At 40.1% G+C, this 24,145-nt stretch overlaps 1 protein-coding gene across 3 annotated transcripts in view; it reads right to left on the bottom strand.

The window, feature by feature from the left end:
- Positions 1 to 24,145, bottom strand: part of FBXW7 (F-box and WD repeat domain containing 7) — a 253,244-nt gene that overhangs the window by 182,630 nt on the left and 46,469 nt on the right. For 2 of the 3 annotated variants that reach the window (XM_090036393.1, XM_090036395.1), the window contains exon 2: positions 22,585 to 22,634. The exons of the other annotated variant lie outside the window; for it this stretch is intronic. The gene's annotated coding sequence lies outside the window, so the exon portion shown is untranslated. The remainder of the gene's footprint in view (positions 1 to 22,584; positions 22,635 to 24,145) is intronic. 3 annotated transcript variants of the gene reach the window in all.

Consider the following 24,145-nt stretch of genomic DNA (forward strand, 5'->3'; position numbering starts at 1 on the left):
CTTTGAGGGGAGTGGCTTTTGCACTGCAATGAAAAATCTGAACAAAATCCATGCTAATGGCTTGTTAGTCATTTATCAACAGACCTTTCTCAGGTCATACATCTTCACTGAAAAGCTGTTAGGAATACCAGTAGAACAGACTTTAGAAAAACAAAGCATAATCTTTAAATATGGGCTACCATACTGGCCACAACTATACTATCTTCTAACCAGGTGGCTGGTGAAAAACACTAACTTTACTGAACAAAACTTCAGTGATCCTAAAATTACAATACCTAAGGATCTACACCGCACTTGTCAAAAAAAAAAAAAAAATCACTGACACTTTACTATACTGTATCGATACAGGAATACACAAATCATGCATCCAGATGCTTACTTTCCACCATGTGAATTTTCAGAACCCTAAGACTGATCCAAAGAGGTACAGTATCTGGAACCTAATGGAAGTTCCTTCTTTGACAGTTGTTATTGGCATGGTGATCAAATATATCATGCAATTTTTTTCTGCAGGTGACGGTGGGGGGAGAAAATATATTTCTAATGCCGTGTAATTGTTCAATATATTCTGATGAAAATATACATTAGTACCTTGCCTTTTTACCCTCCAAAATGAGTGGTTTTACAACATAAAATAGGGTGCTTTCTACTTTATATCTGCAGCTCCTACGCAAATCTTCTCCTTGTCCTGGGCTTATTTAGTCTGCAGAAGAGAAGACAGAGGGGAGCTGAGAGCAATCTTGATCTACCTGGAGGGGGATTCCAAAGAGGATGGAGCTAGACCAGGAGTGAGCAATTATTTCAGGTTGCAGCAAGGGAGGTTTAAGTTGGATATTAGGAAAAAACTGTCCCACTAGACAGGTGGGTAAAGCACTGGAACAGGTTACCGAGAAATGTGGTAGAATCTCTATCCTTAGAGATTTTTAAGGCCTGACTTGACAAAGTCCTGGCTCAAATGATCTAGTTGGAGATAGTCCTGCTTTGAGCAGGGGATTGAACTAGATGACATCCTAAGTGCCCTCCCAATCCTAATTTTCTATGATTCCATGTTTTATTCAGTTAAATAATTTATCTTTTCATCTCAGAATTGCCCTGATCTCTGTATTTAACAGGGCTGAAACACACAAAATACAGGGGATCTATCCTGCCTTTTTCCCCCTAGGAAAGTGTTTTGTTTTTTTTAAATTTAGGCTGTTGTTCCAGAATCATAAAGAAAATGGAAATAAAAAAAATTTGAGAAATTGTATTAATTATAGTGTGAATTAAAAATAGATTTAAAAAATAAAAGATAAGTATTTTCATATTTGACATTTTTTCCCCATCAAATTGTTTTGTTAAAAATAATTTAAATTTTAAACACGGATAACGTTGGTCAGGGGTATTTAACTGGCAGCCCGTGAGGGGTTAGGTTGCAGCCCCAGGCCTCCTGGGAGGTCACCACCTCCCCACAACTTCCTCTGGCTGCAATACCAGCTGGAGCCTCTGGGATCCCCCTCTCGGATGGCACCCTGAACAGCAGCTGAGGGGTGGGTGAGCAAATGGTATGCTGCAGCAGAGAAGTGGAAGGGAGCACTCTTGTACACTAGCATGTTGCAGTGGAGAGGGGAGTGTGCTCTTGCACACAGATATTGCAGTGGCAGGGGCACAGGGGGAAAATTGCTCTCATGTACCTGCATGTTACAATGGGGTAGGCAAATTGTGCTTGCACACCAGCCCAGTGCTGCAAGGATGGGAGTGTCTGCATGACTGCACAATACAGCAAACGGTTGGAGGAGGCATCTGCACTACCCAATGGCTTGTGGGCTTGGCTGATGTGGACCCTGGAGCTTGTGGCTCCCTGGCACTTAAAGGTCAGACAGCCCTGACTAAGGCCCAAAACTTCCCATTAAATTAAATTAGTATTAAATTAAGAAAAAATTGTTAAAAAGAGTACATTTTACTTTATAGAAAGTCAGGTCACTGTACTAAACAAAGTTACTCGCCAGCCACCTGGACTTAGTTAAATGTAGTCTGAACCAACTTCTGACAATAGCCTCTTCTGCAGTACAATTTCTCCATTTTAATGAATTTTATAAGTTCAGTTCAATGACTAACTTGCTCAAAACTGAGGAGATGGAGGTTGAAAAAGGAGCAAAACTCAGTCTCTTCTTCCAATCTAGGAAATGGACTGAGATACAAGAGAGTGAGATCTACTACTTCTAAATGGTGAAGTACATGGTGGCCAGAGATCAATCAGTTCAATTTGCCAATTATAGATAAAAAGTTTCTTACAATATCTCAGTTTTAAATGCAAAAAGTGTTTGGATAAACTAATGTTTTCAAACCAGTACCTTTAATTAAAAAGACACAAGAAATAGTCCCTATAATTTCTATTCAAATGCAACTACATTTAAAAAGTTTAACTCATGGGTTTTTTTTAGAAAGTGTTATTTACCATTTCCTAAAGTCAAAAAACTTAAAAATTATGCATGAATAAACAAATGTAAAAATCTCAATTAATAAAATTTTAGGTTGCATAGTTACTTACTAATTTTCATGGCTAGCAAAACATAATACAAAATTATACCAGAAAATAAGAATTAACTTTTCTTTAAAGAAAACTACTAAACAGTATAAGCAGAAAACTAGATTAAAATCAATTGATTTAAATCAAGTTTTCTTGCTTGCTCATTTCAAATCATGATTAAACTCAGTGATTAAAAATATTAATATCACTGTACTCTACACTTTTCTGTATAAATTATCTTTCAATGATCTGAGCTACCAATTGGTGAATCCCTTATTGAACACTGCATGGATATCTTTGGGTTGAGGAAACTTGTCATCATTTGAATTTTAACATGTTAACTACAATTAAAATTACCTTTTAAGTTGACTATTTCCTGTTTCAAAAGCATTTCTCATTAGTAAATGCAATTATAACTATTTTACTGATTGTTAGCACAGCCTAAGCACGATATTAATCTTAAAAAGTCATGTTTGACATGGCTACTATTCTCATTTAAAAGCTTTTTTTCAGTTGCAATGAAAGTTTCTTACAACCAATGCTAAAGACTAAAAAGGTGGGGTTAGTCTTGCTGACAATGGTTAAGAGTTACTTAAAATACATTTTGAGATTCTGGAACAGAAAAATGACTAAAATGACTAAATACAAACTACCATGAAACACGGAAGTATATTTTGATTTTATACTTGCTGCAGTTAGATTAAGCTGTAAATGAATGCTACACTGCATTTCTTTGAAGTTATAACAAAACACATTTTGATTTTTATCAGCCTAAGCCAGTTTGGTCCATAGGGAAGAACCAATTAAGATTCCCAATTTCATGCAGCAGAGCCAAGCTTGTAATTATTTCTTTACAGTAAAATCCACCTGACCTTAAGTTCAATATTTTCCAAGAAACATCTTTATTTTGCTTCCTAACTATATTATTCCATCTAGAAAAAAAAACTGTCATGGAATGCTGTCTTTGTATTTTCCTCTGATATCAGCATGACATTAGTTTTACTGCAGTCCAGGTTGTTAAGGAGTGTGTAAAGCACATTAAGACAAATCTGTGCTAAACTGTTGCCAGAAAATAGGGGAGGAGGAGGAGAGGGGAGGAGGTGAGATTACACAGAAGTGTATTAACATGAAGAGTCATCTAATATCTAAAGATGACTTGAGAAGAGTATATAGTTTAGAAGTTTTTCTTACAACACAAACGAGAGGCTGTATCTTTGAATGTCCAGCAGCGACTAACTTTAAGCTGCAACCAACATCCATTAGTGTTCCAGGTTTCAGAGCAAGCAAGTGGTTGTCAGTGCAGCCAGTAAATCACCTGATCCTATTACAAAATCAATTACTGCAGCACATTTCTATTGCTACACAACCTGATGATGGCAAAATGATATTGGATAGCTGCTGCAAGGTCAAGAAAATTGCAAAGAACAGTTTAAATTGTTCTTTTGTAAGTCCAAATTATAATGCATCTATTTCACTGCCATATTTTAGATCTTAAATATATAGTTACCTTTTTTGGCTGATTGGGACATTCGATGGATAGTCTCTGCAACTGGTCTGATGTATGGCTGAAAGAGAGAAGATCGGAGCAGCAGGTCGAACGGCCCAACCTCTTCATTAAAGAAGAAATAATGCTGCAGCCACAGCAACACATTGACTTGCTCATCAGAGGAGTTTATTCCTTAAGAAACCAAAACAGGTACTGTCCCATAAAAACTCAAAATTGGCCAAATGCCTCATTCTGCAGCTCCCTAGCTGAAATTAGCACTGATGCACAGGAAAACCCCACAACCACAAATGTTCCTCCAAAAACATTTCCAGCCGGACTCATCACCAAGCAAAACCTCAGTTTTAAAAGGAATCTCTCCCCCACCCCTTCAACTCCTCTGTAGAAAGTAAGCTGTTCTGAGGACCTTAACTATCTTGTAAATAGAGAAAAGATATCTAAACAGAGGAATAAATACAGGGATGATACACTCTAAATTGCATACTGACTACTCCTTGTCTTTTTCCATCACTTCAAGCCTGTTGTACCCACTTCATCAGCTCAGCCTATCCAATGTGTTCCCTCTGTACATGCACACAGTTGCAACAACCAACAGAAAACAGCCACACCCCTAAATTTCCCTTACATACTCTATTCAAGAGCCACTCAATTCCTGGAAAAGAGCTGCTGCTGCATTGCTTAGAGCAACAACAGAGAAAGGATTACTGGACAGATTCAAACCTTTCAGGAGGCTAGTGTTTGAGGGGGTCTGCCAGTTGCACATAAGAATGACAGGCTTGTTGGCTGCTATGCTCTGCAATCAGCTTTCTAAAATCTCACTCATATTTTTAGAATCAGAATGCAATGAAAAAATTCTCAGTGAAGTATACAAAACTCTGAAGAGAAATGACAATGGCTGCTACAAAGGTTCATGAACTAAGATAACATTTAAGAAAAAGCAACACAAATTTAAACTAAGGAAAGACCAAGAATGAAGGAATTTAAGGTGAAGTGTCAAAAGGTAATGCGCAAAAATCAACTCTTAAGAGGAGCAAGAGAGATACCTAGCATGAGCAGCTTGGAAAGAGTTAGAAAAGTGTGTTTCGCTCAGAGAAAGAGAGATGCACAACAGGCAAAACTGATTCAAATGAGCAGTGAAACCTATATACGCCTCCCAGTCCTTTCCAAAATAAATAAATAAATAAATAAATAAATAAATAATTATATTCTGAAACTAATATACTGGGTTTTACTACAATAATCTCTACCTTCTTAATTTAATATGTAACTCACCATCAAAATTACCATTGTGTTTTCTCGCAGTGCTAACTAACCATATACAGTACCCACTTTTTTCCTTTCCATATACTAAAAGCATATGATTACATTAGGAATATTTTGATAATCTTATTTTAAATGGTTTACTATGGCATGCAATGCTGTTTCTGAAGTAGGTGGTCTCACATTAACACAAATGCTTAACCTGATTACAGGATGATCTGACTTGAAATAATTGCCGCTTACATTTATAGAACAATCAGTGCCTGTCTGGTTCAATAGCATCCTCCTTATTAAAGACTAAGAAAAATCCAAGTGGCATGACAGCAGTTTATATGTACATATGCAAGAAAAACTTCTTGTTTTCATACTGCATTGAAAGCTTGATTTTCCTCCTGCTCTGCCCTCCTTCCCTCGTATTCACCCTCCTTCCCTGGTTTAAAGCTGAAGTGAGCCTCTCCCTTCACCTTGCTCTGCCCTTTTGATATTCATGTTTCTATTAAATCAATTGCCAGCAGTATCTAAATACAAGCATGCACAGAAAATTGAATAAAAAAACATTTTGTAGATAAAGACTATGGATGCAAACAAGCAAAATAATGCAGTAACCTTTTACTCGCCTGCTGGAGGTACTGTCTGCTGCATAGAATTTTAAATCCTCATCTGCAGATGCAATTGAGCTGGTATTGCCAAGGACTTTGCTCTTCCTGTGCTGATTCTACACAGCTATTCATCGAAAGAGTGCATTATGTGGAAAATTTTAAATAATATCAGGTGAAATTACTCAGATGGTTTGAAAGAAACCAACTTCTCAAAAAATCATCCATAGCCCTGCCCAGTCACATTCAGAGAGATGTCAGACATGCTAGTAAAGAAAGTCTTATTGCCGATGCACGTTTGCCAGTAGCACGCAGGATGTGGAAGCACAGGGAGCTAATGAAAAAAATTAATACATAGATTTAAAGTGCAAGGATCATGCTCTCAACCCTTAAAACTCCACGTTTTTTGTATCATAATCTCCTCTCAAGATGGTATTGCTCATAGAGCTAAGAGATCTCTGATAAAAAAAAACAACCTTTCTTCAAATCCTTGTCTCTCACTAGACTGCAGATAAGTTCTAATAAAATAATCTCACTATATACATTCCAATGAATGAAAACCTTACTTTTTTCTTTGGCAGTACATAATCAAGGATAACAAAAATAATAATTCTAAACAAAAAATACTTGAATGTAATGCCAAAATGCTGAATAATTACCTTGAGTATAATGTGGTTATGAAATACAATGGTACTTCACTGGAATTTGTATTATTCTTAATAAAAATGAAACACTAGCAGTAAAAGCTGTTATTCATTATTTATGATTGTTCCCCTCCTCATGTCAGTTTCCTTAATGTACTATTGATTCTCAGGCTGTATACAGATGGGGTCAGTTTCAGACAAATCAGTTTCACATAGAACAAGTATCCAAAAAAGAAATGGTTTAAAACTGAAAAAAACTGCTTATAAACGTAATATCACTGCAGAGTTCTGTTTTCTACCTACACGTGGAGAAGATACAACAATGGAAATAAAAGTTAATCCTAGTGACAATAATATAATTCAGCAGAGATGAACAAATCCTTTTTTTCACTAAAGCAGTCTATCAAATTTAAAATGTGAAATCAGATTCCCACATTGAAGTTTTACTTCTATACCAGTTTCACTTGCTTCTTCACTCCCTGAAGATGGTTTAACAAATATCTCAGACAAATCTCACCCAGAAAATGTACCTCTAAAGCTTAAATGTGTTGCCATGTATTTGCCACAAAAATCAACCTGATGTTAGTCTTCATTTCTCTGCTGCCAATTAAAATATCCAATTTACACTGTTATCTTTCATTATTATTCTTTGAAGGAATTTATAGTTAGGCAAGTGATACAGGACTCTTACTATACAAACTTCACATTGTGCATTATTAACTTTTAATATATTTGTATTGTATTACTACCATGACCTCTCTACCATATTACCTCTTAATATTTCAATCATCCATTTAAGTTTTGTTTTACTGTGTTCATTTTTAAAACAAAAAAATTTATACAATTGTTATAACAATGCTTATTACAATTATATTCGCTAACAGCTTTCATAACGGACAACAGAATTTAAAATGTCACCAGTAAAGGACAGCAGATTTAGTGCCAAGATAGATACAACTCTTTCACATGCAAAAAAACCCGAAATGAACACCTATATAAGGACAAACCTTTAGTTAAGGGCCCTCAAGTAAACATTTTCAGAAATCCAGACCCAGAAAGAAGGGGAAGACTGCAGACTACAAAAAAGTGCAATAGTACTGGTTAAACTTTACCCACTCACAATACTTCCATATCCTTCAATATAAAAACACAGCTCACCACACGATCCATCTAGAATTAATAAGTAAGTTATGAAGATAAAGATACTAAACAAACTTGAAAATTACTTGGCAGGAAAAATTACCTTCAAGAGAAATTCTCCTTTAAATATAGCACAATACATGGGACAAATGAACATGTACACATAAAAACCACAGATTCTTGACCATTCAATTCAAGAAGTAGTATTATATTTACCCAAATTCAAGACAAACCTGAATTTAAGATGACCCCCCCAAATAATCAGATTCTATGCAAGGAAAATGTATGTATTTATTATAATTTTCCAAATATCTAATCTAATTATTGGAGGATCATCTTAAATTTGTCACCCTCACCACTTCAACAGGTAAAGCAGTGGCAGAGGGGCAAGTAATATGGGAGGCATATCAAGCAGCTTGCCCCCTGCCACCTGACCCCACTTGCTGTCTCTGCTTCCCTACAGACTCACCCCACCCCCCAGCCCTTCATCCACAGCCTCTTCCCATCCCTCCCCTGCCATTTACCCTTGCTGAAAGGCCAGCAGGCTTCTTGCCCACTCCAACCTGGGATACAGGGCACAGGCCCAGCCTGGCCATGTAGCAGTGAAGGCAGCAGCAGACACTACCACTGCTGGTATCAGAATCATAGAATCGATGAGTCGGAAGGGACCTAGACAGATCATCTAGTCCGACCCCCTGCCATGGGCAGGAAGGAGCACTGGGGGTGGCAGGGGTCATAAGACCCCAGCCAGGTGCCTGTCCAGTCTCCTCTTGAAGATTTCCAGGGAAGGTGAGAGCACCACCTCTCTGGGAAGCCCATTCCAGGCTCTGGCCACCCTTACAGTGAAGTAGTTCTTCCTAATATCCAACCTAAACCTATCCTCCCTCAGCTTGTGGCCAGTGTTCCTGGTGACTCCAAGGGGGGTCCTGGTGAACAGACTTTCCCCGAGTCCCTGCTGGTGGCCCCTGATAAGGTTGTAGGCAGCCATAAGATCCCCTCATAGTCTCCTCTTGCGGAGACTGAAGAGATTCAGGTCCCCCAGCCTCTCCTCATATGGCTGGCCACGGAGGCCCTCAATCATACGAGTGGCCCTCCCCTGGACCCTCTCCAGGTTCTCCACGTCCTTCTTGAAGTGCAGGGCCCAGAACTGGACACAGTACTTCAGCTGCGGCCTGACCAGCACCGCAGCAAGGGGGAACAAGACTTCTCTGGACCTGTTAGCGATGCCCCTGTTGATGCATGACAGGGTGCGGTTGGCTCTGCCTATTGCTTCATCGCATTGGCGACTCATATTCATCCTGGAGTCAATCCTGACTCCAAGATCCCTCTCTGCCCCTGTGCTGCTGAGAGGGTCAGCCCCTAACCTATAACCATAATGGGCCAGACTTGGGCCATGCAAAGAAGAAGCATGCCAGTGCTGGAGCAGGGTAAGCTGGGGAGGGCAGAGGCTGCAGGGGAGGGAGACGGGGGAAAAGAGGTGGCAATGAGTAAGGGCAGAAAGAGGTCATGGGGAAGGAGGCAGGCAGCAGCTGCAGCTCTGGGCCAGAGCCTGAGTCATAGCAGCCATCTGCGCCCCAGCCCTTCTACCTCATACTTGATTCCAAGATGAGAGGCTCTCCCTACCACCCCCTCATGTTAAATATTGAGAGAAAAAAAAAAACTCATCTTGGATTTGAGTAAATATGGTAGTACTCCTCCAAAAAGAGCAATTCAGACTTTAAGAAGGCAAGTTAAGATATTTGGCCTGCCTGTTTCATATTTCTGATAAAGTAAGCAGAATTAAATTTGCTCAGGGGTAGGTTTTGGCAAAGATAAAAGAATGGCAAACTGACTGGAAGACAAAAAAAAATTCTTAATAAAAGAAGATACAACGACCACATTGTACTCTAGAAACCTGAGGTTTCCACTTACAAATATGAAGCCATCTTCTGGATTATTCTTAAGATTCTGGAGGTTAAAATGTGACTTAAAATCAAAGCTACCACAAAACTTGCTTTTCTATTAATAGAGCAGTTTCCAAGCAGTAAAACACCACAGACTTTAAACAACAGCAGTATTCCTCAAACCCATTAGTATTTCTCCCCCCCCCCTTTTTTTTTTTACCCAGAGCCTACATCTATTTAGCAGGTATACTGGGCAATAATGATCACTCATGCTCATTCTTACCAAAACATCCCTGTCACCCAAAGTTACTGAGAACTGCAGTAAAAAAGGAGACAAAATAGCACGCACCTTTTGCCCCAGACATACGAGACATGACATACAGATGCATGTTTGCCCTGACACATCATGGACACTGTTCAGTTGTTAGTAAGCAAGACTGTGATAGATCCAGATTACAGAGACATCAATACGGCCATGCTACCTTTAGCTCTGTGGCACAGTGAAGAGAGCTCATTACGCACATGCTACACAGCTGAAGAGGGTATGGCCACAGCCCCTTGCTGTGATCCTGGAGGCCAGTGAACTCTCAGAGCTCACTGGCTTGTCAGCACAGCTCCATATGTATCAGCAGCTCTGAGTTCACTGGCAGCCCCTACAGTCAGCTCTGGATCTCCCGCAACCTCCCCCCAGTTTGACAGCAGAGGAAGAGAGGGGACGAGTGGTGGCAGAGCACATACAATCCCTGAGCTCTGTGGAAGCGAGGACTAAGTGTCACTGCTGTTTATTATCCCTTCCTTTCCCTTGTTGCTGAATTCAGGGAAATGAGTGAGGAGGCATGCAGGGAGAACTCAAACAAACAGCAGCAGGCTCTGGAGCTGCTTAAAAAGTAGGGACTCTGGACAGACCCCACACTGATGGGCTCACAGACTAGGAACTGAAATTACCCATAAACTGATGTAAGTGATCAGAAACCAGTTCAAATCTGTAACAAAACAGAAGTTCAGTGCACATAAACCACTTTCAAATGGCCTAAGCCAGTTTAAGATAAACTTGGATGTACTATCAGACTCTCTCCAGATTCAAGTTAACTCACAGTCCCCCAGCATCCAAGAATGCCTTTCATCTCCCCCAAAAATGTCCACTCACAGGGTGGACAAGCTAGCCATGGCCCAAGCTGTCCACTCCAGCTGAGCAGGGAGGCGTGCTTTCATGCCTCCCCAATCCCACTCCAGCTTCTGACCTGGGCCACTGCAGGCATGTGGCTGCATTTCTGAAATCAAAAGTGAGTGTCTGTTCACCTATGCAACTTAGGCAAACCTGCAAAGATTTAATTGATTCAGCCTAGGGTTTTTAGATTGTCTGTATTTTGCCACAGATCCCAGGGCACATGCATAGGTCTCAGCTCACTGTGTATGCAGCACACAGCCAAAGGGGGGAGAGGAGAGAGAGGAAAGAAGAGGGGAAACACACCACTACAATGCCTCTGGATCCACCCCTGAGTAAGCCCAATATTTGAATAGTCATACCTGGAAAAACTGAACTCACCCCCAGCAATCAAACTGGATAAGCAGTGTCTATTCTAAGTTCTACCCACAGAAGATAAAATGAGAAGCTACTCATAGTAGATTGCACAGATGATCAAACTATGATCACATGCACTCTGCTGGAATTCAAGTACAGATCAAGCAAGTGACCCCCAACTGAATTCCCAGTCCAAATCTGTCAGGGACATGTGTTGACAGTAGTGGATGAGCAACAGCTGCATTAACCTCCATACTACCACTGCCATCTCTGAGGCCTGCAGGCCAATGAAGACCAGCGAGGAGCTTGACACCCCTCTGCTAGGGTATTCTCTTAATCTTGTCAGATGCAAATTTAAGACGTTAAATGTTCAGAATATGCTATTCCCAAAATTTTTCTTCAAACTGAAGGAAAGAAGAGGTTGACAGAAGAAAGAGGTTGCTTCTTTGTAAGGTGCAGGCAGTGAAGATTTAGAGTATCCTAGCCCCTAAAGTGTAATTCTTTGGGTTTCCCCAGCTTGTAAACAAAGCTTCATGTACTCTCCAGCAACTATGTCTACTTTAAGCATTATCAGTCTGAAGTCAGGCAGGATGGCACCTTAAGATGCTTGTAGATGGGCAGAGATGCTGCTCCAATGCATTGTTATTACAGTGCATCAGAACAGACTCAATTAACAGTCTGCTGGAGCATGCTAATTAGCGCACTCTGGCAGCCTCCATGTCTCGAGTATTCAGCATTCCCACACTTCAAAATGGTGGTGGAGGTGCTTTAACTCGTTCAACAAGCTTAGTTAAAGCTCCCCCCCCACCCCGTTCCATTTTAAAGCATGGGATGATGAACACACAAAACACCGCAGATACTCTGATTAACACCTCATCCTCCCCATCACATGTCAAGACACCCTTGAAGACTAACTGGGGTTCAGAGGCATAAGCTTTCATAGGTGACAGTGATGAAGTAGCTAATGTTTCTCTCAAAGGTAACCCTCACTGACAACTAAAAGTTTTTCTCTCTTGAAGCTATTGTTTCATGTTGTCTGCTGATATTCAAGCAGGTAATACTATTGATTACTGCTTAGCACCAATTTCTAAAAGTGACTCAACCAGGAGGTTTGTTGGGGGTGGGGGGTTGCCTTTTTACACAAACAAAAAGCCATGATTAAAACAACAATTTCATGGAAAAAGGGATCCTGCTGGCAAGTTGTGTGTGATGATCATGGAGAAATTTATGTATTAACCAGTAAACCTCAGAAGAATTTGACTACCACCTCAAGCCAAATTCCAAACATGCTGGTCCCCACAACAATAGCAACTGTAGTTGGAAAAGGCATCGCTCCCTGACCATAGCTAAGACTCCTGTTGCTACTTTGGAAATATCTGACTTTCCTGAGGATAAAGCTAAAGATTCTTTAAAAAGGTGTCAAAAGTTGCCATGAACCACAATACCTCCTACATACAACCTATTAGACGTTGGGTTGAGATCTTTAGCCTTGATAGCATCTTCTGAATATCAACTAGCTTTTCTCACAACAGAGGTGTTAAAGTAAGATCTTTCTCAACAGTCAGTAATCCTTGGATTGGCAAATTTCATCATTCATGAGATTGGATTTGATTTCCAAGATCAACATATTTTCACAGAAAGGGAAAAAAATGAAGAATGTCTACAACCATTTTGCCACCTACGGAAAACTTTGACATGTGCATCCCAACAGCCAGTTCCATACAGTTCTTAATCTATTCAATTCTACAATGCAGTATCATGAGGAAATTGACCTGAGTATGCAACATTTATTGTGTTCTGAAGCGTGAGAAGAGAAAATTCATGGTTCTTTTTCTCAATGTAATTTCAAGCATTATTTAGAATGTCCAACCTTGTTTCAAAATAGAATCATAGAAAATAAGGGTTGGAAGGGACCTCAGAAAGTCATCTAGTGATTCTAGTCCAACTCCCTGGTCAAAGCAGGACCATTCCCAACTAGATCATCCCAGCCAAAGCTTTGTCTAGCCAGGTCTTGAAAACCTCCAAGGACAGATTTTATCATCTCTCTGGGTAACCTGTTCCAATGTTTTACTACCCTCCTAGTGAGAAAGTTCTTCCTAATATCTAACCTAAACTTCCCTTGCTGCAACTTGAGACCATTGCTGCTTGTTCTGTCATCATCTGCCACCACTGAAAACAGTCTAGCTCCATCCTCTTTCGAACTCCCCCTGTCAAGTAGTTGAAGATTGCTATTAAATCCCCTCTCAGTCTCCTTTTACCCAGACTAAATAAACCCAGTTCCCTCAGCCTCTCCACGTAAGTCATGTGTCCCCTCACCATTTTTGTTGCCCTCCACTGGACTCTCTCCAATTTATCCACTTCCTTTCTGTAGTGGGGAGCCCAAAACCAAACACAATACTCCAGATGTGGCCTAACCAGTGGTGTATAGGGGGGAAGAATTACTTTCCTGGAGTTACTAGCAATTCACCTACAATGCAGCCCAGGATGCCGTTAGCCTTCTTGGTAACAAGGGCACGCTGCTGGCTTATATTCAGCTTGTTGTCCATGTAACCCCCAGGTCCTTTTATGAAGAGTTCCTGCTCAGCCAGTCAGTCCCCAGCTTGCACTGGTGCATGGGATTGCTCTGTTCTAAGTGCAGGACTTTGCACTTGTAACCTCATGAGATTCCTTTTGGCCCAAACCTCCAATTTGTCTAGGTCACTCTGAATCCGAACCCAACCCTCCAGCATATCTACTACTCTCCCCAGCTTGGTATTATCTGCAAACTTGCTGAGGGTGCACGCTATGCCATCTTCTAGGTCGTTGAATAAAACTGGCCCCAGGACTGATCCCTGGGGCACTCCACTTGATACCAGCTGCCAACTAGACATCAAGATATTGATTATTACCCTCTGAGCCCAATGCTCCAGCCAGTTTCCTGTCCACCATACAGTCCATTCATCCAACCTGCACTTCCTTAGCTTGCCTGCAAGAATGTTGTGGGAGACCATATCAAAAGCCTTGCTAAAAACCAAGACGTACCGCATCCACTGGTCTCCCGGCATCCACAGAGCCAGTCATTTCATCATAGAAGGCAATCAGGCTCGTCAGGCATGACCTGCCCTTGGTGAATCCACGCTGACTGTTCCTAATCACCATCTTCTCCTCCAGGTACTTAGAAATAGATTCCTTGAGGATCTGCTCCTAGTTATTTGTCCAAGTTTCCACTTCTTATAAGGTTCCTTTTTGTGATTTAGTTTACTGAAGAGTTCCCTGCTAAGCCAAGCTGGTCTTCTGCCATACTTGCTAGTCTTCCTGCACATCAGGATGGTTTGTTCCTGCTCTCTCAGTAAAGTTTATTTAAAATACAACCAGTGCTCCTGGACCACTCTCCTCCTCAGACTGGCTTCCCAGGGGAACATGCCCAGAAGTTCCCTGAGCCTGCTTTTCTGAAGTCTAGGGTCCTTACTCTGCTGCTCTCCATCCTTCCTTTTCTCAGGATTCTGAACTCAGTCATCTCATGGTCACTGCTGCCCACGTTGCCATCCACTACACATTCCCCACCATTTCTTCCCTCTTTGTGAGCAGCAGGTCAAAAAGAGCATGGCCCCTAGTTGGCCACTCCAGCACTTGTACCAGGAAGTTGTCCCCAACACTCCAAAAACTTCCTGGATTGCCTGCGCACTGCTATATTGCCCTTCTAGCAGATGTCAGGGTGATTGAAGTCCCCCATGAGAACCAGGGCTTGTGATTGGGAAACTTCTGCTAGCAGTCTGAAGAAAGCCTCATCCGCCACTTCCTCCTAGTTTGGTGATCTATAGCAGACCCGCACCACGAGATCACCCTTGTTGCTCTCCTCACTAACCCTAATCCAGAGACTTTCAACCCTAACCCAGAGAATTTCTAATTTCATACTGAAGCTCTGAGCAATCATATGGCCCTTTTACATAAAATGCAACTCCTCCACCTCTTCTCCCCTGCCTGTCCTTCCTGAACAGCTTGCACTCATCCATAACAGTGCCCCAGTCATGTGAGCTCCCACCATGTCTCTGTTATTCCAATCATGTCATAGTTCTGGGACTGTGCAAGGACTTCCAATTCTTCCTACTTGTTTCCCAGGCTCTCTGCATTTGTGTACAGGCACCTGAGGTAACTAGTTCATTGCCCTGATACCTCAGAACATATGAGAGACTGCCCCTTCCTGCTTGCCATTCCTCCACGTCTTCCACTTCCCCACTTACCTCAGGGCTTTAGTCTCCATACCCCAGCAAACCTAATTTAAAGCCCTCCTCGCTAGGTTACTGAGCCTGTCTGTGAAGACACTCTTCCCTCTTTGTCAGGTGGATCCCATCTCTTCCCAGCAATCCTTCTTCTTGGTGAATATATCAACTCAGGTTTTTCTATAACTGAAGATACCACAAGTTGATTTTCTTGTTTCCTCTAAGTTTCTCATACATATTTTCTTATTGACAAGGCCTCAAGAACAAGTTGACAGACATTTACCTCTAGTTAAGCAGGTCTAGAAAGTGATCATTTGCTTATTGTTTCTGCCTCGTTCTCTACTCTGATTATTCTGAATACGAATTCTGCCCTGGCAAACCTATGCTGAAGAGAAAGAAAGTCCTTCTACATTGGGAATTCCTTCAGATCAATCAGAGAACACAGAACAAAACATACAGCAAATAGCTGTTTGTCTTCTAATGTCTCCAGAGAATCAGACAACTAGACAGACTTTAAAAAGTAAAAAATTCAGAAACATTTGACATACATACTGGTTGCTGTAAAGATGAATTTGCATATATCAACATCAGAATTGTTTAGCATTAGACACAGGAAATTCATTGCAACTTTCTACCCTCTGTTTGTTCCCCCATGTTTATACTTAGAATCACAGATTTTATTTGGGTAGAAAGTATTGAACTGTAAGCACTCCTGTTTTAAGTATTCCATCCTAACTCTTTAGTGTTATTCACCATCAAATGTGTTTTTAGTAATCCTTCAGAGGTTAAAAATACAGATCTTCCGCCACAATCTTACCCCTGCCTCAGTTAATGCATTCTGCATGAGTGAATCACAGAAAAATGTTAATTTATAAACACCAAAAGGTTATGAAAAGTTTGAATCACAAAAAATCCAAGTTTAAAAATAACATTCATTTGTGTCCTATATACCCTCTATCTTTCTGGTACCATGAGCTAGGTCTTTGTAACAACAGAAGCTGGCAATGTTTAATATCACAAAACATTAACAGATTTTAACAAAAGGGAAAGGGTTTTGCTTACTTGCTCCTTTTCTACAAGATCATATTCTAGTAATCCTAGAAGGAGAACCATTTCCTCCAGGTAGGAAAATGTAAAGGCAATCCATAACAGTGTAAGAAAATGAATATTCTGTAAAACTGACTTCCTGGCTACACATTCTACCTCTACAGGCAACGAAGGCACCAAGATTAAGAATAGATAATGTCTCTAAATAACACAACAGACAAGAATGCAAAATCCAAATCTAATGCTGGGTATTAAGTGGAGAAAATATTTTCTTTTATCAACTTCCAACACAAAGACGAAATGAGTTTCCAAATTTATAGAGATGCCTCACATATTTCCTTTGTAGACTGAGTTTCTCAGTTCAGGAAGAAAGACCACTAAAGTTTGTAACTGCAAAGATTTTCTCTATGATCACTATGGAACTCTGCATACATATACCTTGCAGTGTTTCGGTGTGCATTCTTAACCTTGTCTACCTTGTGATAAGCAAGAAAATCAGAAGTCACTTTTCTTTCCTCATAAATCGGTAGCACTCTAATGCATGAAAGAGAAAAGACAGAACAAGAGGCAAGTAGACTGATACACAAATTGAAGAATGAAGGCATGGCAGAACACCAAGTTTGTCAAACCTTCTACAGCATAAAAAAGGAAAGGTGCCTAGCTTTCTCTTGCATGTATACAAGAGGCCACATTGTCCAGAACAATGAGTATATCCACATACACACACAAAAAAAATCAAGGTCTGATTATGGCATGACAAGTAATGGTAACTGTGACACTGCAAAAGTATGGGTTTAGCATGTGCCAGTGACCAGAGTGTGTAACCAAGGACCTTCACTGCTATTGTTACTGACACCAGCTAGAATGAGTTGGCATAAGTAGATGAGCACATGCTACAATCACACCTCAATTTTGCTATGGGCACATACCCTGCAACCAAGCCCTACAAGCTACTTCAAAGAGCATGACCACAGCACTACCCAAGGACCAGAAGAATGCTTGCTCTCATGGACTTATTTCATAATAATAGGCAATCACTTGGGTCTCTGTGGCCACACATCATTTGTCCCTGGACAAGGTGTGCCTGTGCTTGTCCTGGAACAGAAATGCCCTGGGATTGGCATGTACACACATCGGCCTTCTAATCAGGGTTTAGTGAGCAGTTAAATGCTCTGACACTTTTCTGTCATTGATTCAAAGATACAATCCTGGGAAAAAAAAGTGTTCAGATGCACTTTGCGATGTCCCAGGATACACTCTTAGTACTTCTTATCCTATGAACCTTTCTAGGATTTATTCCAGAACAAAGTTGGCATGGACATCTGAATGACTACATTTTGTCCCAGGGCAAAATGGTTCATTCCGGAACAATTGTGATGTCCGTTTATCAGTTGAACAGGGAAGGGGATATTACTTTATATCAGAAGGCTAGAAGCTAACGTAAGCGTAAATACACTGGAGAACGTGAGGCACCATTTAGAAAAATCCCAAGCTACCTGAAATTTAGAGCAAAAAAAAGGTGTTTAGGAAAAAATAACCTTCTTTCTCTCCTTTGCTCATAACCATTACTATCAGAAGTAGAGAAGGAAAAGACTTAATTCATTTTGCAGTTACTTCAGCTGACTTGTCAACACAAAAACATAACCCCTCACTCCCCCCAACACAGCGCTTTACTTTAAACTCTGTGCACCCTTGTGCTGAGCCCAGGGCATGTCCAGAAGAGGCACTGGGTTAGTTTGACCCCGCTTGCCCAACATTTGTATAGATCACGCGCTCCAGTGGGGCTTTTTTGGCACTTTTACCGAATAGCTGATTGAATCAGCTATTCGGTAGAAGTGCCAAAAAGCCCCACTGGAGCGCGTGATCTATACAGATACTGCAGAGCTGAGTCAAACTAAGATGCTGCCTCTTCCGGTAAAGCAGTTTTATTTTTTTTCTCACATCTGTCAGCAGCCATTGTGGCTAAAACTGAAAAGAGAAAAACCTGAAAAACAAACACTTTGGGTCTTGTCTGGTTTAAGCACAGATACTGTAACTTTCACTGTCCTGCTGAAGCAAAAGCTTCAGTTTACTGAACTGACAGCTCCAGACTGCCTCTATATCTGATCAGCAGGCGGAGCAATCCATTTGTTACAATGACAAGCTATTGGGGGGGGGGGGGGGGGGGGGGGGCGTTAATAAGGCCACCAGTATAACATTTTAGAAGATAATCCAAAAAAATTAGCTTTTCAAGAACTCCTCTGTTGTCATTACCAAATTAAAATTCTACTTGTATACTTGTAATGATGATCAGCCCTTAGTGTTTTATGGCTCACTATGTGTTGGACATTAGCAAGCTTTGGTTACTTAATCTGTCTTGCACATATTGTATTAATGAGGTCATAAATGCACCTGTGCATAAGCTATGAGCCAAGTTTTACATATGTGCATCTGTCTGCTAACACAGAACAGTAATTAACAAGTGAACCAAGTTCCAAACTATGCATCACTGTATAATCACGTTAAATTTAATAATTCAAATTGATTAATTTTAGCTGCAGAAGTAACATGCACAAAATCTTAATACAATTCAGTTGTCCTAACATGAGATAGCCACCTCATATATTAAAATCAGATAACTCCTTTAATTAATACACATACTTGTAATTACTCAAGTATATATGTTATGTCTAAAGGTTCTCACTAAAAATGTGATTTACAGAAACCTTAAAAAAATATTATGGTTTTTTCCTCCTGAATTACATATTTAGCTGTATAAAAAAACGGGAGAGAATGAGCATGCGCAAAACTGACATAAATAAAATGTTATAAAGTAGCATATATAAACTGATATTTAGGTCTATTTTGGTTTAGAAATATAACTCTATATCCCATGTCACAAATATATGTCTAAGCCAAAGCTTATATAAACAGCATGAATACACAATCACAAACACATCATAAATGACTTGTGGGTAGTGAGCAAACCCCTAACATCTTTCATGAAGAAGAGAACAAAATCTTTTGACATTATTGTATTTTCAAGCTTCCAGGGATTATTTAACAAGCAAAAATTTGGTTAGTTTCATTTTTTTTTGTTAAACATGACATTTTCAGGTCAAATTTGACAGCATTTTAACTCACTTATATCGTATGGGACCACAAAGATTTAAGTTGTTACAACTGATGAACACCCCAATCTCCTCTCCTTTTACAGTGGTTATAAGCTACCCCTATCCATAGTCTAGGAGAAGATGATTCCATAATTACCCTGCACAGAACTTCCTGCACCATTCTGTGATGCATATGTCAGTGACCACTGTCACGATACCTGGATTGCTATCTTTTGGCAATCTCCATTATGATCAAGACAGCCTCTATACTGTTTTAACCATCTTCTCAATGACACTGGGAGAAGGCAAGGAAAAGGAGGAGCAGAAGGTTGGTTATCTCTGTGATTGTGTCAGACCCCTTGGTAGTTGCAATAAAATTCTCTTTGCAACTAACTCTGAGAATTGTGTTCAAGGTCTTCTGAAAATAAAGTGATATGTGAAACAAAGCTGCAATGTGGGAAGTCACTTTCTGCAATGGCAGAGTAAGTTACTAGGTTTATTAATCTGTGTTTCCTGAAATTTTCCAAGTTGAAGAGTCATACATTAACAATGTTACAGGAAGTGTTTGAACACTGACAGGATCATTCCAGGGATTAGAATCTTGAGAAAGCACACAACTCATTTATTTCCCTCAAAATAATTTCTCTTGAGGTTTGTTCTAATTATATGGGGGAGAAGTCATAGTAAAAATGTAGAAAAACCTTTTGAATTTATAATTAAAAGAAAAAAAAAGTTCATGAAACTCCTCAGGCTATTTTAAAAATCACTCTAGGGCTTTCAGTGTCACTCTAAGGCTCCTTGGTGGACATTACACTTAAGACACAATTAACTAGCTAATCGAATCACAAATTGTTACCTGGCCACACATCAGACAAGTAATGGTGCAGTAAAATGGGAAATAAGCCACAGAATTATTCCACAACACATATGTAATAATCTTGTGGCTGATCTGCATTGCGAATTAAATTGAACATAAGGCACGGTCCCCGCCATATAGTATGATGCTGGCTACATGGCAGGGTTCTAGAACTGGCTCCAGTGTGGTCCTGAGGCAGAGACCCACAATCAGCTGACAATCCCAGAACCACAATGCTGTGTTGAACTCACTCTGGTGTGGTCCTGGGGCTAAGACTGACAATCAGCTGCTTATCGGTCTCAGCCCCAGGACCACAGTAGTTCACTAGGCACCTGGCTTTCTACATAATGTCAGGTTCACCCTGCATTGGGGAGCAGTAATGGCCCAAGAGGATCTCATCCCCAATTGCAAAACTGTGTGTCTTCTCTTATACATGTGGCACGGCAGTAGGTGTGATGACTGGGAACAAGTGAACAGATTCCATTGCACCATTAAGTGAATATGTGCCAGGAGTCCAAAATATCCAGCTCCAAAACTATCAGCTTTTGCTTCACCATGAATACTGATAATTTTATAGGCTCTGAATTCAAAGAGAAATCTATATTTTACAGGTTAAATTTGAGATGAGGCAACAAGTAAGGAATTATTCCAGTTGAGAAGTTTCTGTTGAGGAACTTCACATTTAAGCCTGTTCCAAGAAGCTTACATACAGCAAATATAAAAGTTTGTTACATGAAGCAAAACCTTCTGAAATAATTCACCCCATTCAGTATTCTCTTCATTGTCCTGAAAAATATTACTGCTGATATGGTGCTTACCAATTCAGATACCCAATAGCTGCAAGGTCAGAAAGTGAAATTGTATTAAATAAGAATTAGACCTGACTTAAGGGTCAGAACTGATGTGTAAGAAAAAGGGTGTACCTAAAGCAGGCCAGACATGGGGCAAAACAAAAGGGCAAGAGCAGCTGTTGGAGATCCAGATCCTGAAGGAGATCATTTGCAAACCATGAGGAATTACCTAATCATAAAGGATTCTACAGGAGGATAGCTAAAGTTCTGGATGTCAAATGATCACAGAGGTACTTACATTGCCCGTAGCTTAGGGCCCTTTGAGGACCTTAAATCTTGCACAAATAAAAAAAACCCTGAAATTCCATCCACCTTGTAGGTTAGTTAGCAAAAGACTCTGTGAGAACACCACAGCATAACTCTCAGATATGCCAATTTTGACAGAAAACAGAAGTGGTTCCTCACTCTTCCCGTGCCTTGGGTTTCTGCCTACAAAATTTCTTTCTTTTGCTCTCCAGTTTACAAGAAACGTTTCAAATACAAGGAACTCCTTTTGCCTTAAGACTGCATGGGAGTCAAGTCCCACATCACAGCACATGAAATATCAAATACTGGTCAGAAGGCTCACCATACTACTCCTCATATTGTAATAAAACTTTCACAACTGACAGGGAAAAAAGGAAATGATATGCATGGACAATATTATGATGAATAATATTTCATAACATCTGTACTTCATATTTACTCACTCAAAATCAGAAAAGAGATACACTTAAGTATATGGAATAATTAGATTAAAGGCAGGAGAACATATCTAAGAACAACCTCATCATCTCCTTTAATATTAAATACAGAATCTGAACTGAACTGACAGCCACTATAAAACATATCTCCACATGCACACACTGATAAATTTAAACTGGAAATGAATATTGTTGTTAGAGAATACTGGAATAAAAATGCTGTTTGAATGGTGTCTTTCAGCAGTTCAGATTACATTATAACTAGACTCAGCTAGTAGTAGGGATAGAGTGCTATTGTATCTGTGATGGTCCAGGAACTGTAAGAGAACCAAGAATTTTTGCTGCTATCTTTTAATGGACCAACTGTACAATTGGGAGAAGTGTTAGACAAGCTTTCTAGCTAAAGCATTTTATCATTTATATCTACAACAGAACCCAGATCATTTTCCTCTCAGTGTTTGCAACTTGCTTAAGTCATAGCAGTTTGTCAAATAAAGAACAAGCTGTTCACCTGTTTGCTGTACACAGTCCAAGCACATTAATTTTTACTTGGATAAAAAAATCACAAGTAGAAGCTAGAAGTTTGCAACAAACTTGCATTGAAGTTTGTAAGTTATATGTAAAGAGCTCATCCTGTGACAGAGTGACTATTACTAAAACAACATGTGCAGTGATATGGCAACATTTCCAAGCAAGCAACATTGTTAATGCCTATGGTATTTAACAAAAATTTGGAATATTTGCAACCAGGATGTTGTTATAAAACCAAGGAAGAGGCAAAGGAAATTTACAACTACTCACCAAATTGTTTTAGATAACCTTCTCAGAGTATCTCTGTTGGTTTATTGTGCCTGTATAAATCAAAAATCAAGAGAAATATTTAAAAGCATGTAAACAAAAAAATTACTTATTTTGGCTAACGTTCCTAAGTTCAATTTACATTTAATCTGAAAAACCCCTCTTTCTTCCTTGTTCTTAAAGCACAAGGCTCAAAATGAAGTTAGTAAAATGATACATTAGGATACTTTTACCATTTTATGAATAATTGACACAACATACTACAGAGGTAAAAGAATAACTTACAACATAAGGGTGTGGGCAAATATAGCTCTCTCCAACTGTGAGAACTACTACAAGTAGAGCAGGATAGTATTGACCCCACCAGCAACAAGCTACTTGGAAAGTTTTTGTGTATCAAAAATGCTTACGTAAGTAATGAATTATTATAGAACCACTCATCAACCCAGACCCCTTATACTAGACAAATACTGAGCAGAGATGGCTCCCAACAAAGCGTTTAAAATCTAAGCATAAAACCAAGACAATAAGGAAACAAGTAGTCAAGGAAAAAGAAAAAGTAGTTGGCAGCCTCAGGACATCAACAGCTTAGCTGTTGCCAAGTTTTCTATACATATCTTACAGCAAAGGTAAGATTAAAGGAGTTCTGCAGATGTTAACTGACTGTTCCACCCAAGTATAAAAGACAGGAGAGGAGAAAACACAGAACGACCTGCTTGAAAGTTTATCAAGTGGCCAATGGATTGGTAGTGTGGGCCAAATGGAGGGTTAAGTCAGCATCTCAATAGCAGCGTAACACACAATCAATCATGTAAAGCCAGGAAGGACCTCAAAAGTGAACACACATGTTTATGTTTGGAGGAGACAGAAAAGAGAGAACTAACGGAGGAATATGAAGAGACAAGTGATCTAGTCAAATTAACAGGCTAGGCGAATGATCACAGCAACAGCTTTCTGAATGACTATGATCAAAGCAGGGCTGCATTTGTCAGTGCTAAAGAAAAGGATGTTGCAGTACCAGAGATGCAAAACTGTAACAGCCCAGGTGAAAGTTTTAGCTGTGTGGATTAAACAGAAAAGACTTATCTTACAGGAATACAGAAAGAAACAAGAATCAAGAAGCTTTTAAGTGTAGAACAAGGGTGCATAATTATTTCAGCTGGTGGACTGTTTAACGAGTATTGGTGACCTGTTGAGGGCTATGAGGGTACATACATCATCAAATTGCTAAGCCCTGCCCTTTGATAGGTGCCCTGCTCCCTGGTCGCCATCTTAGGACCAGAAGTCCCACATCCAAACCCCTGACTTTTGCCACCAGAAGTCCGTCCCCTTGCCAAAGAAATACGCCTTTTGAAAAGGGGGTTTGCCACCTTGGAACCACAAGTCCTGCTGTGTCACATGGTCCATGACATAAGGCCCACCTAGCCAACACCAGACCGGCCCTGCTTGCTGCCATGTTGGTCCCAAAATCCCATGCCCCTGTCACATAGCCCCTGCCATCAGAAGGTACACCCCTTGACTGGGATATGTTGTCCCTCTACAGGGGTGTGTGTTGTGGAGTGCA

The sequence above is a fragment of the Crocodylus siamensis genome, chromosome 2 (assembly GCF_052110815.1).
Source record: "Crocodylus siamensis isolate JL-2025a chromosome 2, ASM5211081v1, whole genome shotgun sequence".
Classification (NCBI taxonomy): Eukaryota; Metazoa; Chordata; order Crocodylia; family Crocodylidae; genus Crocodylus; species Crocodylus siamensis.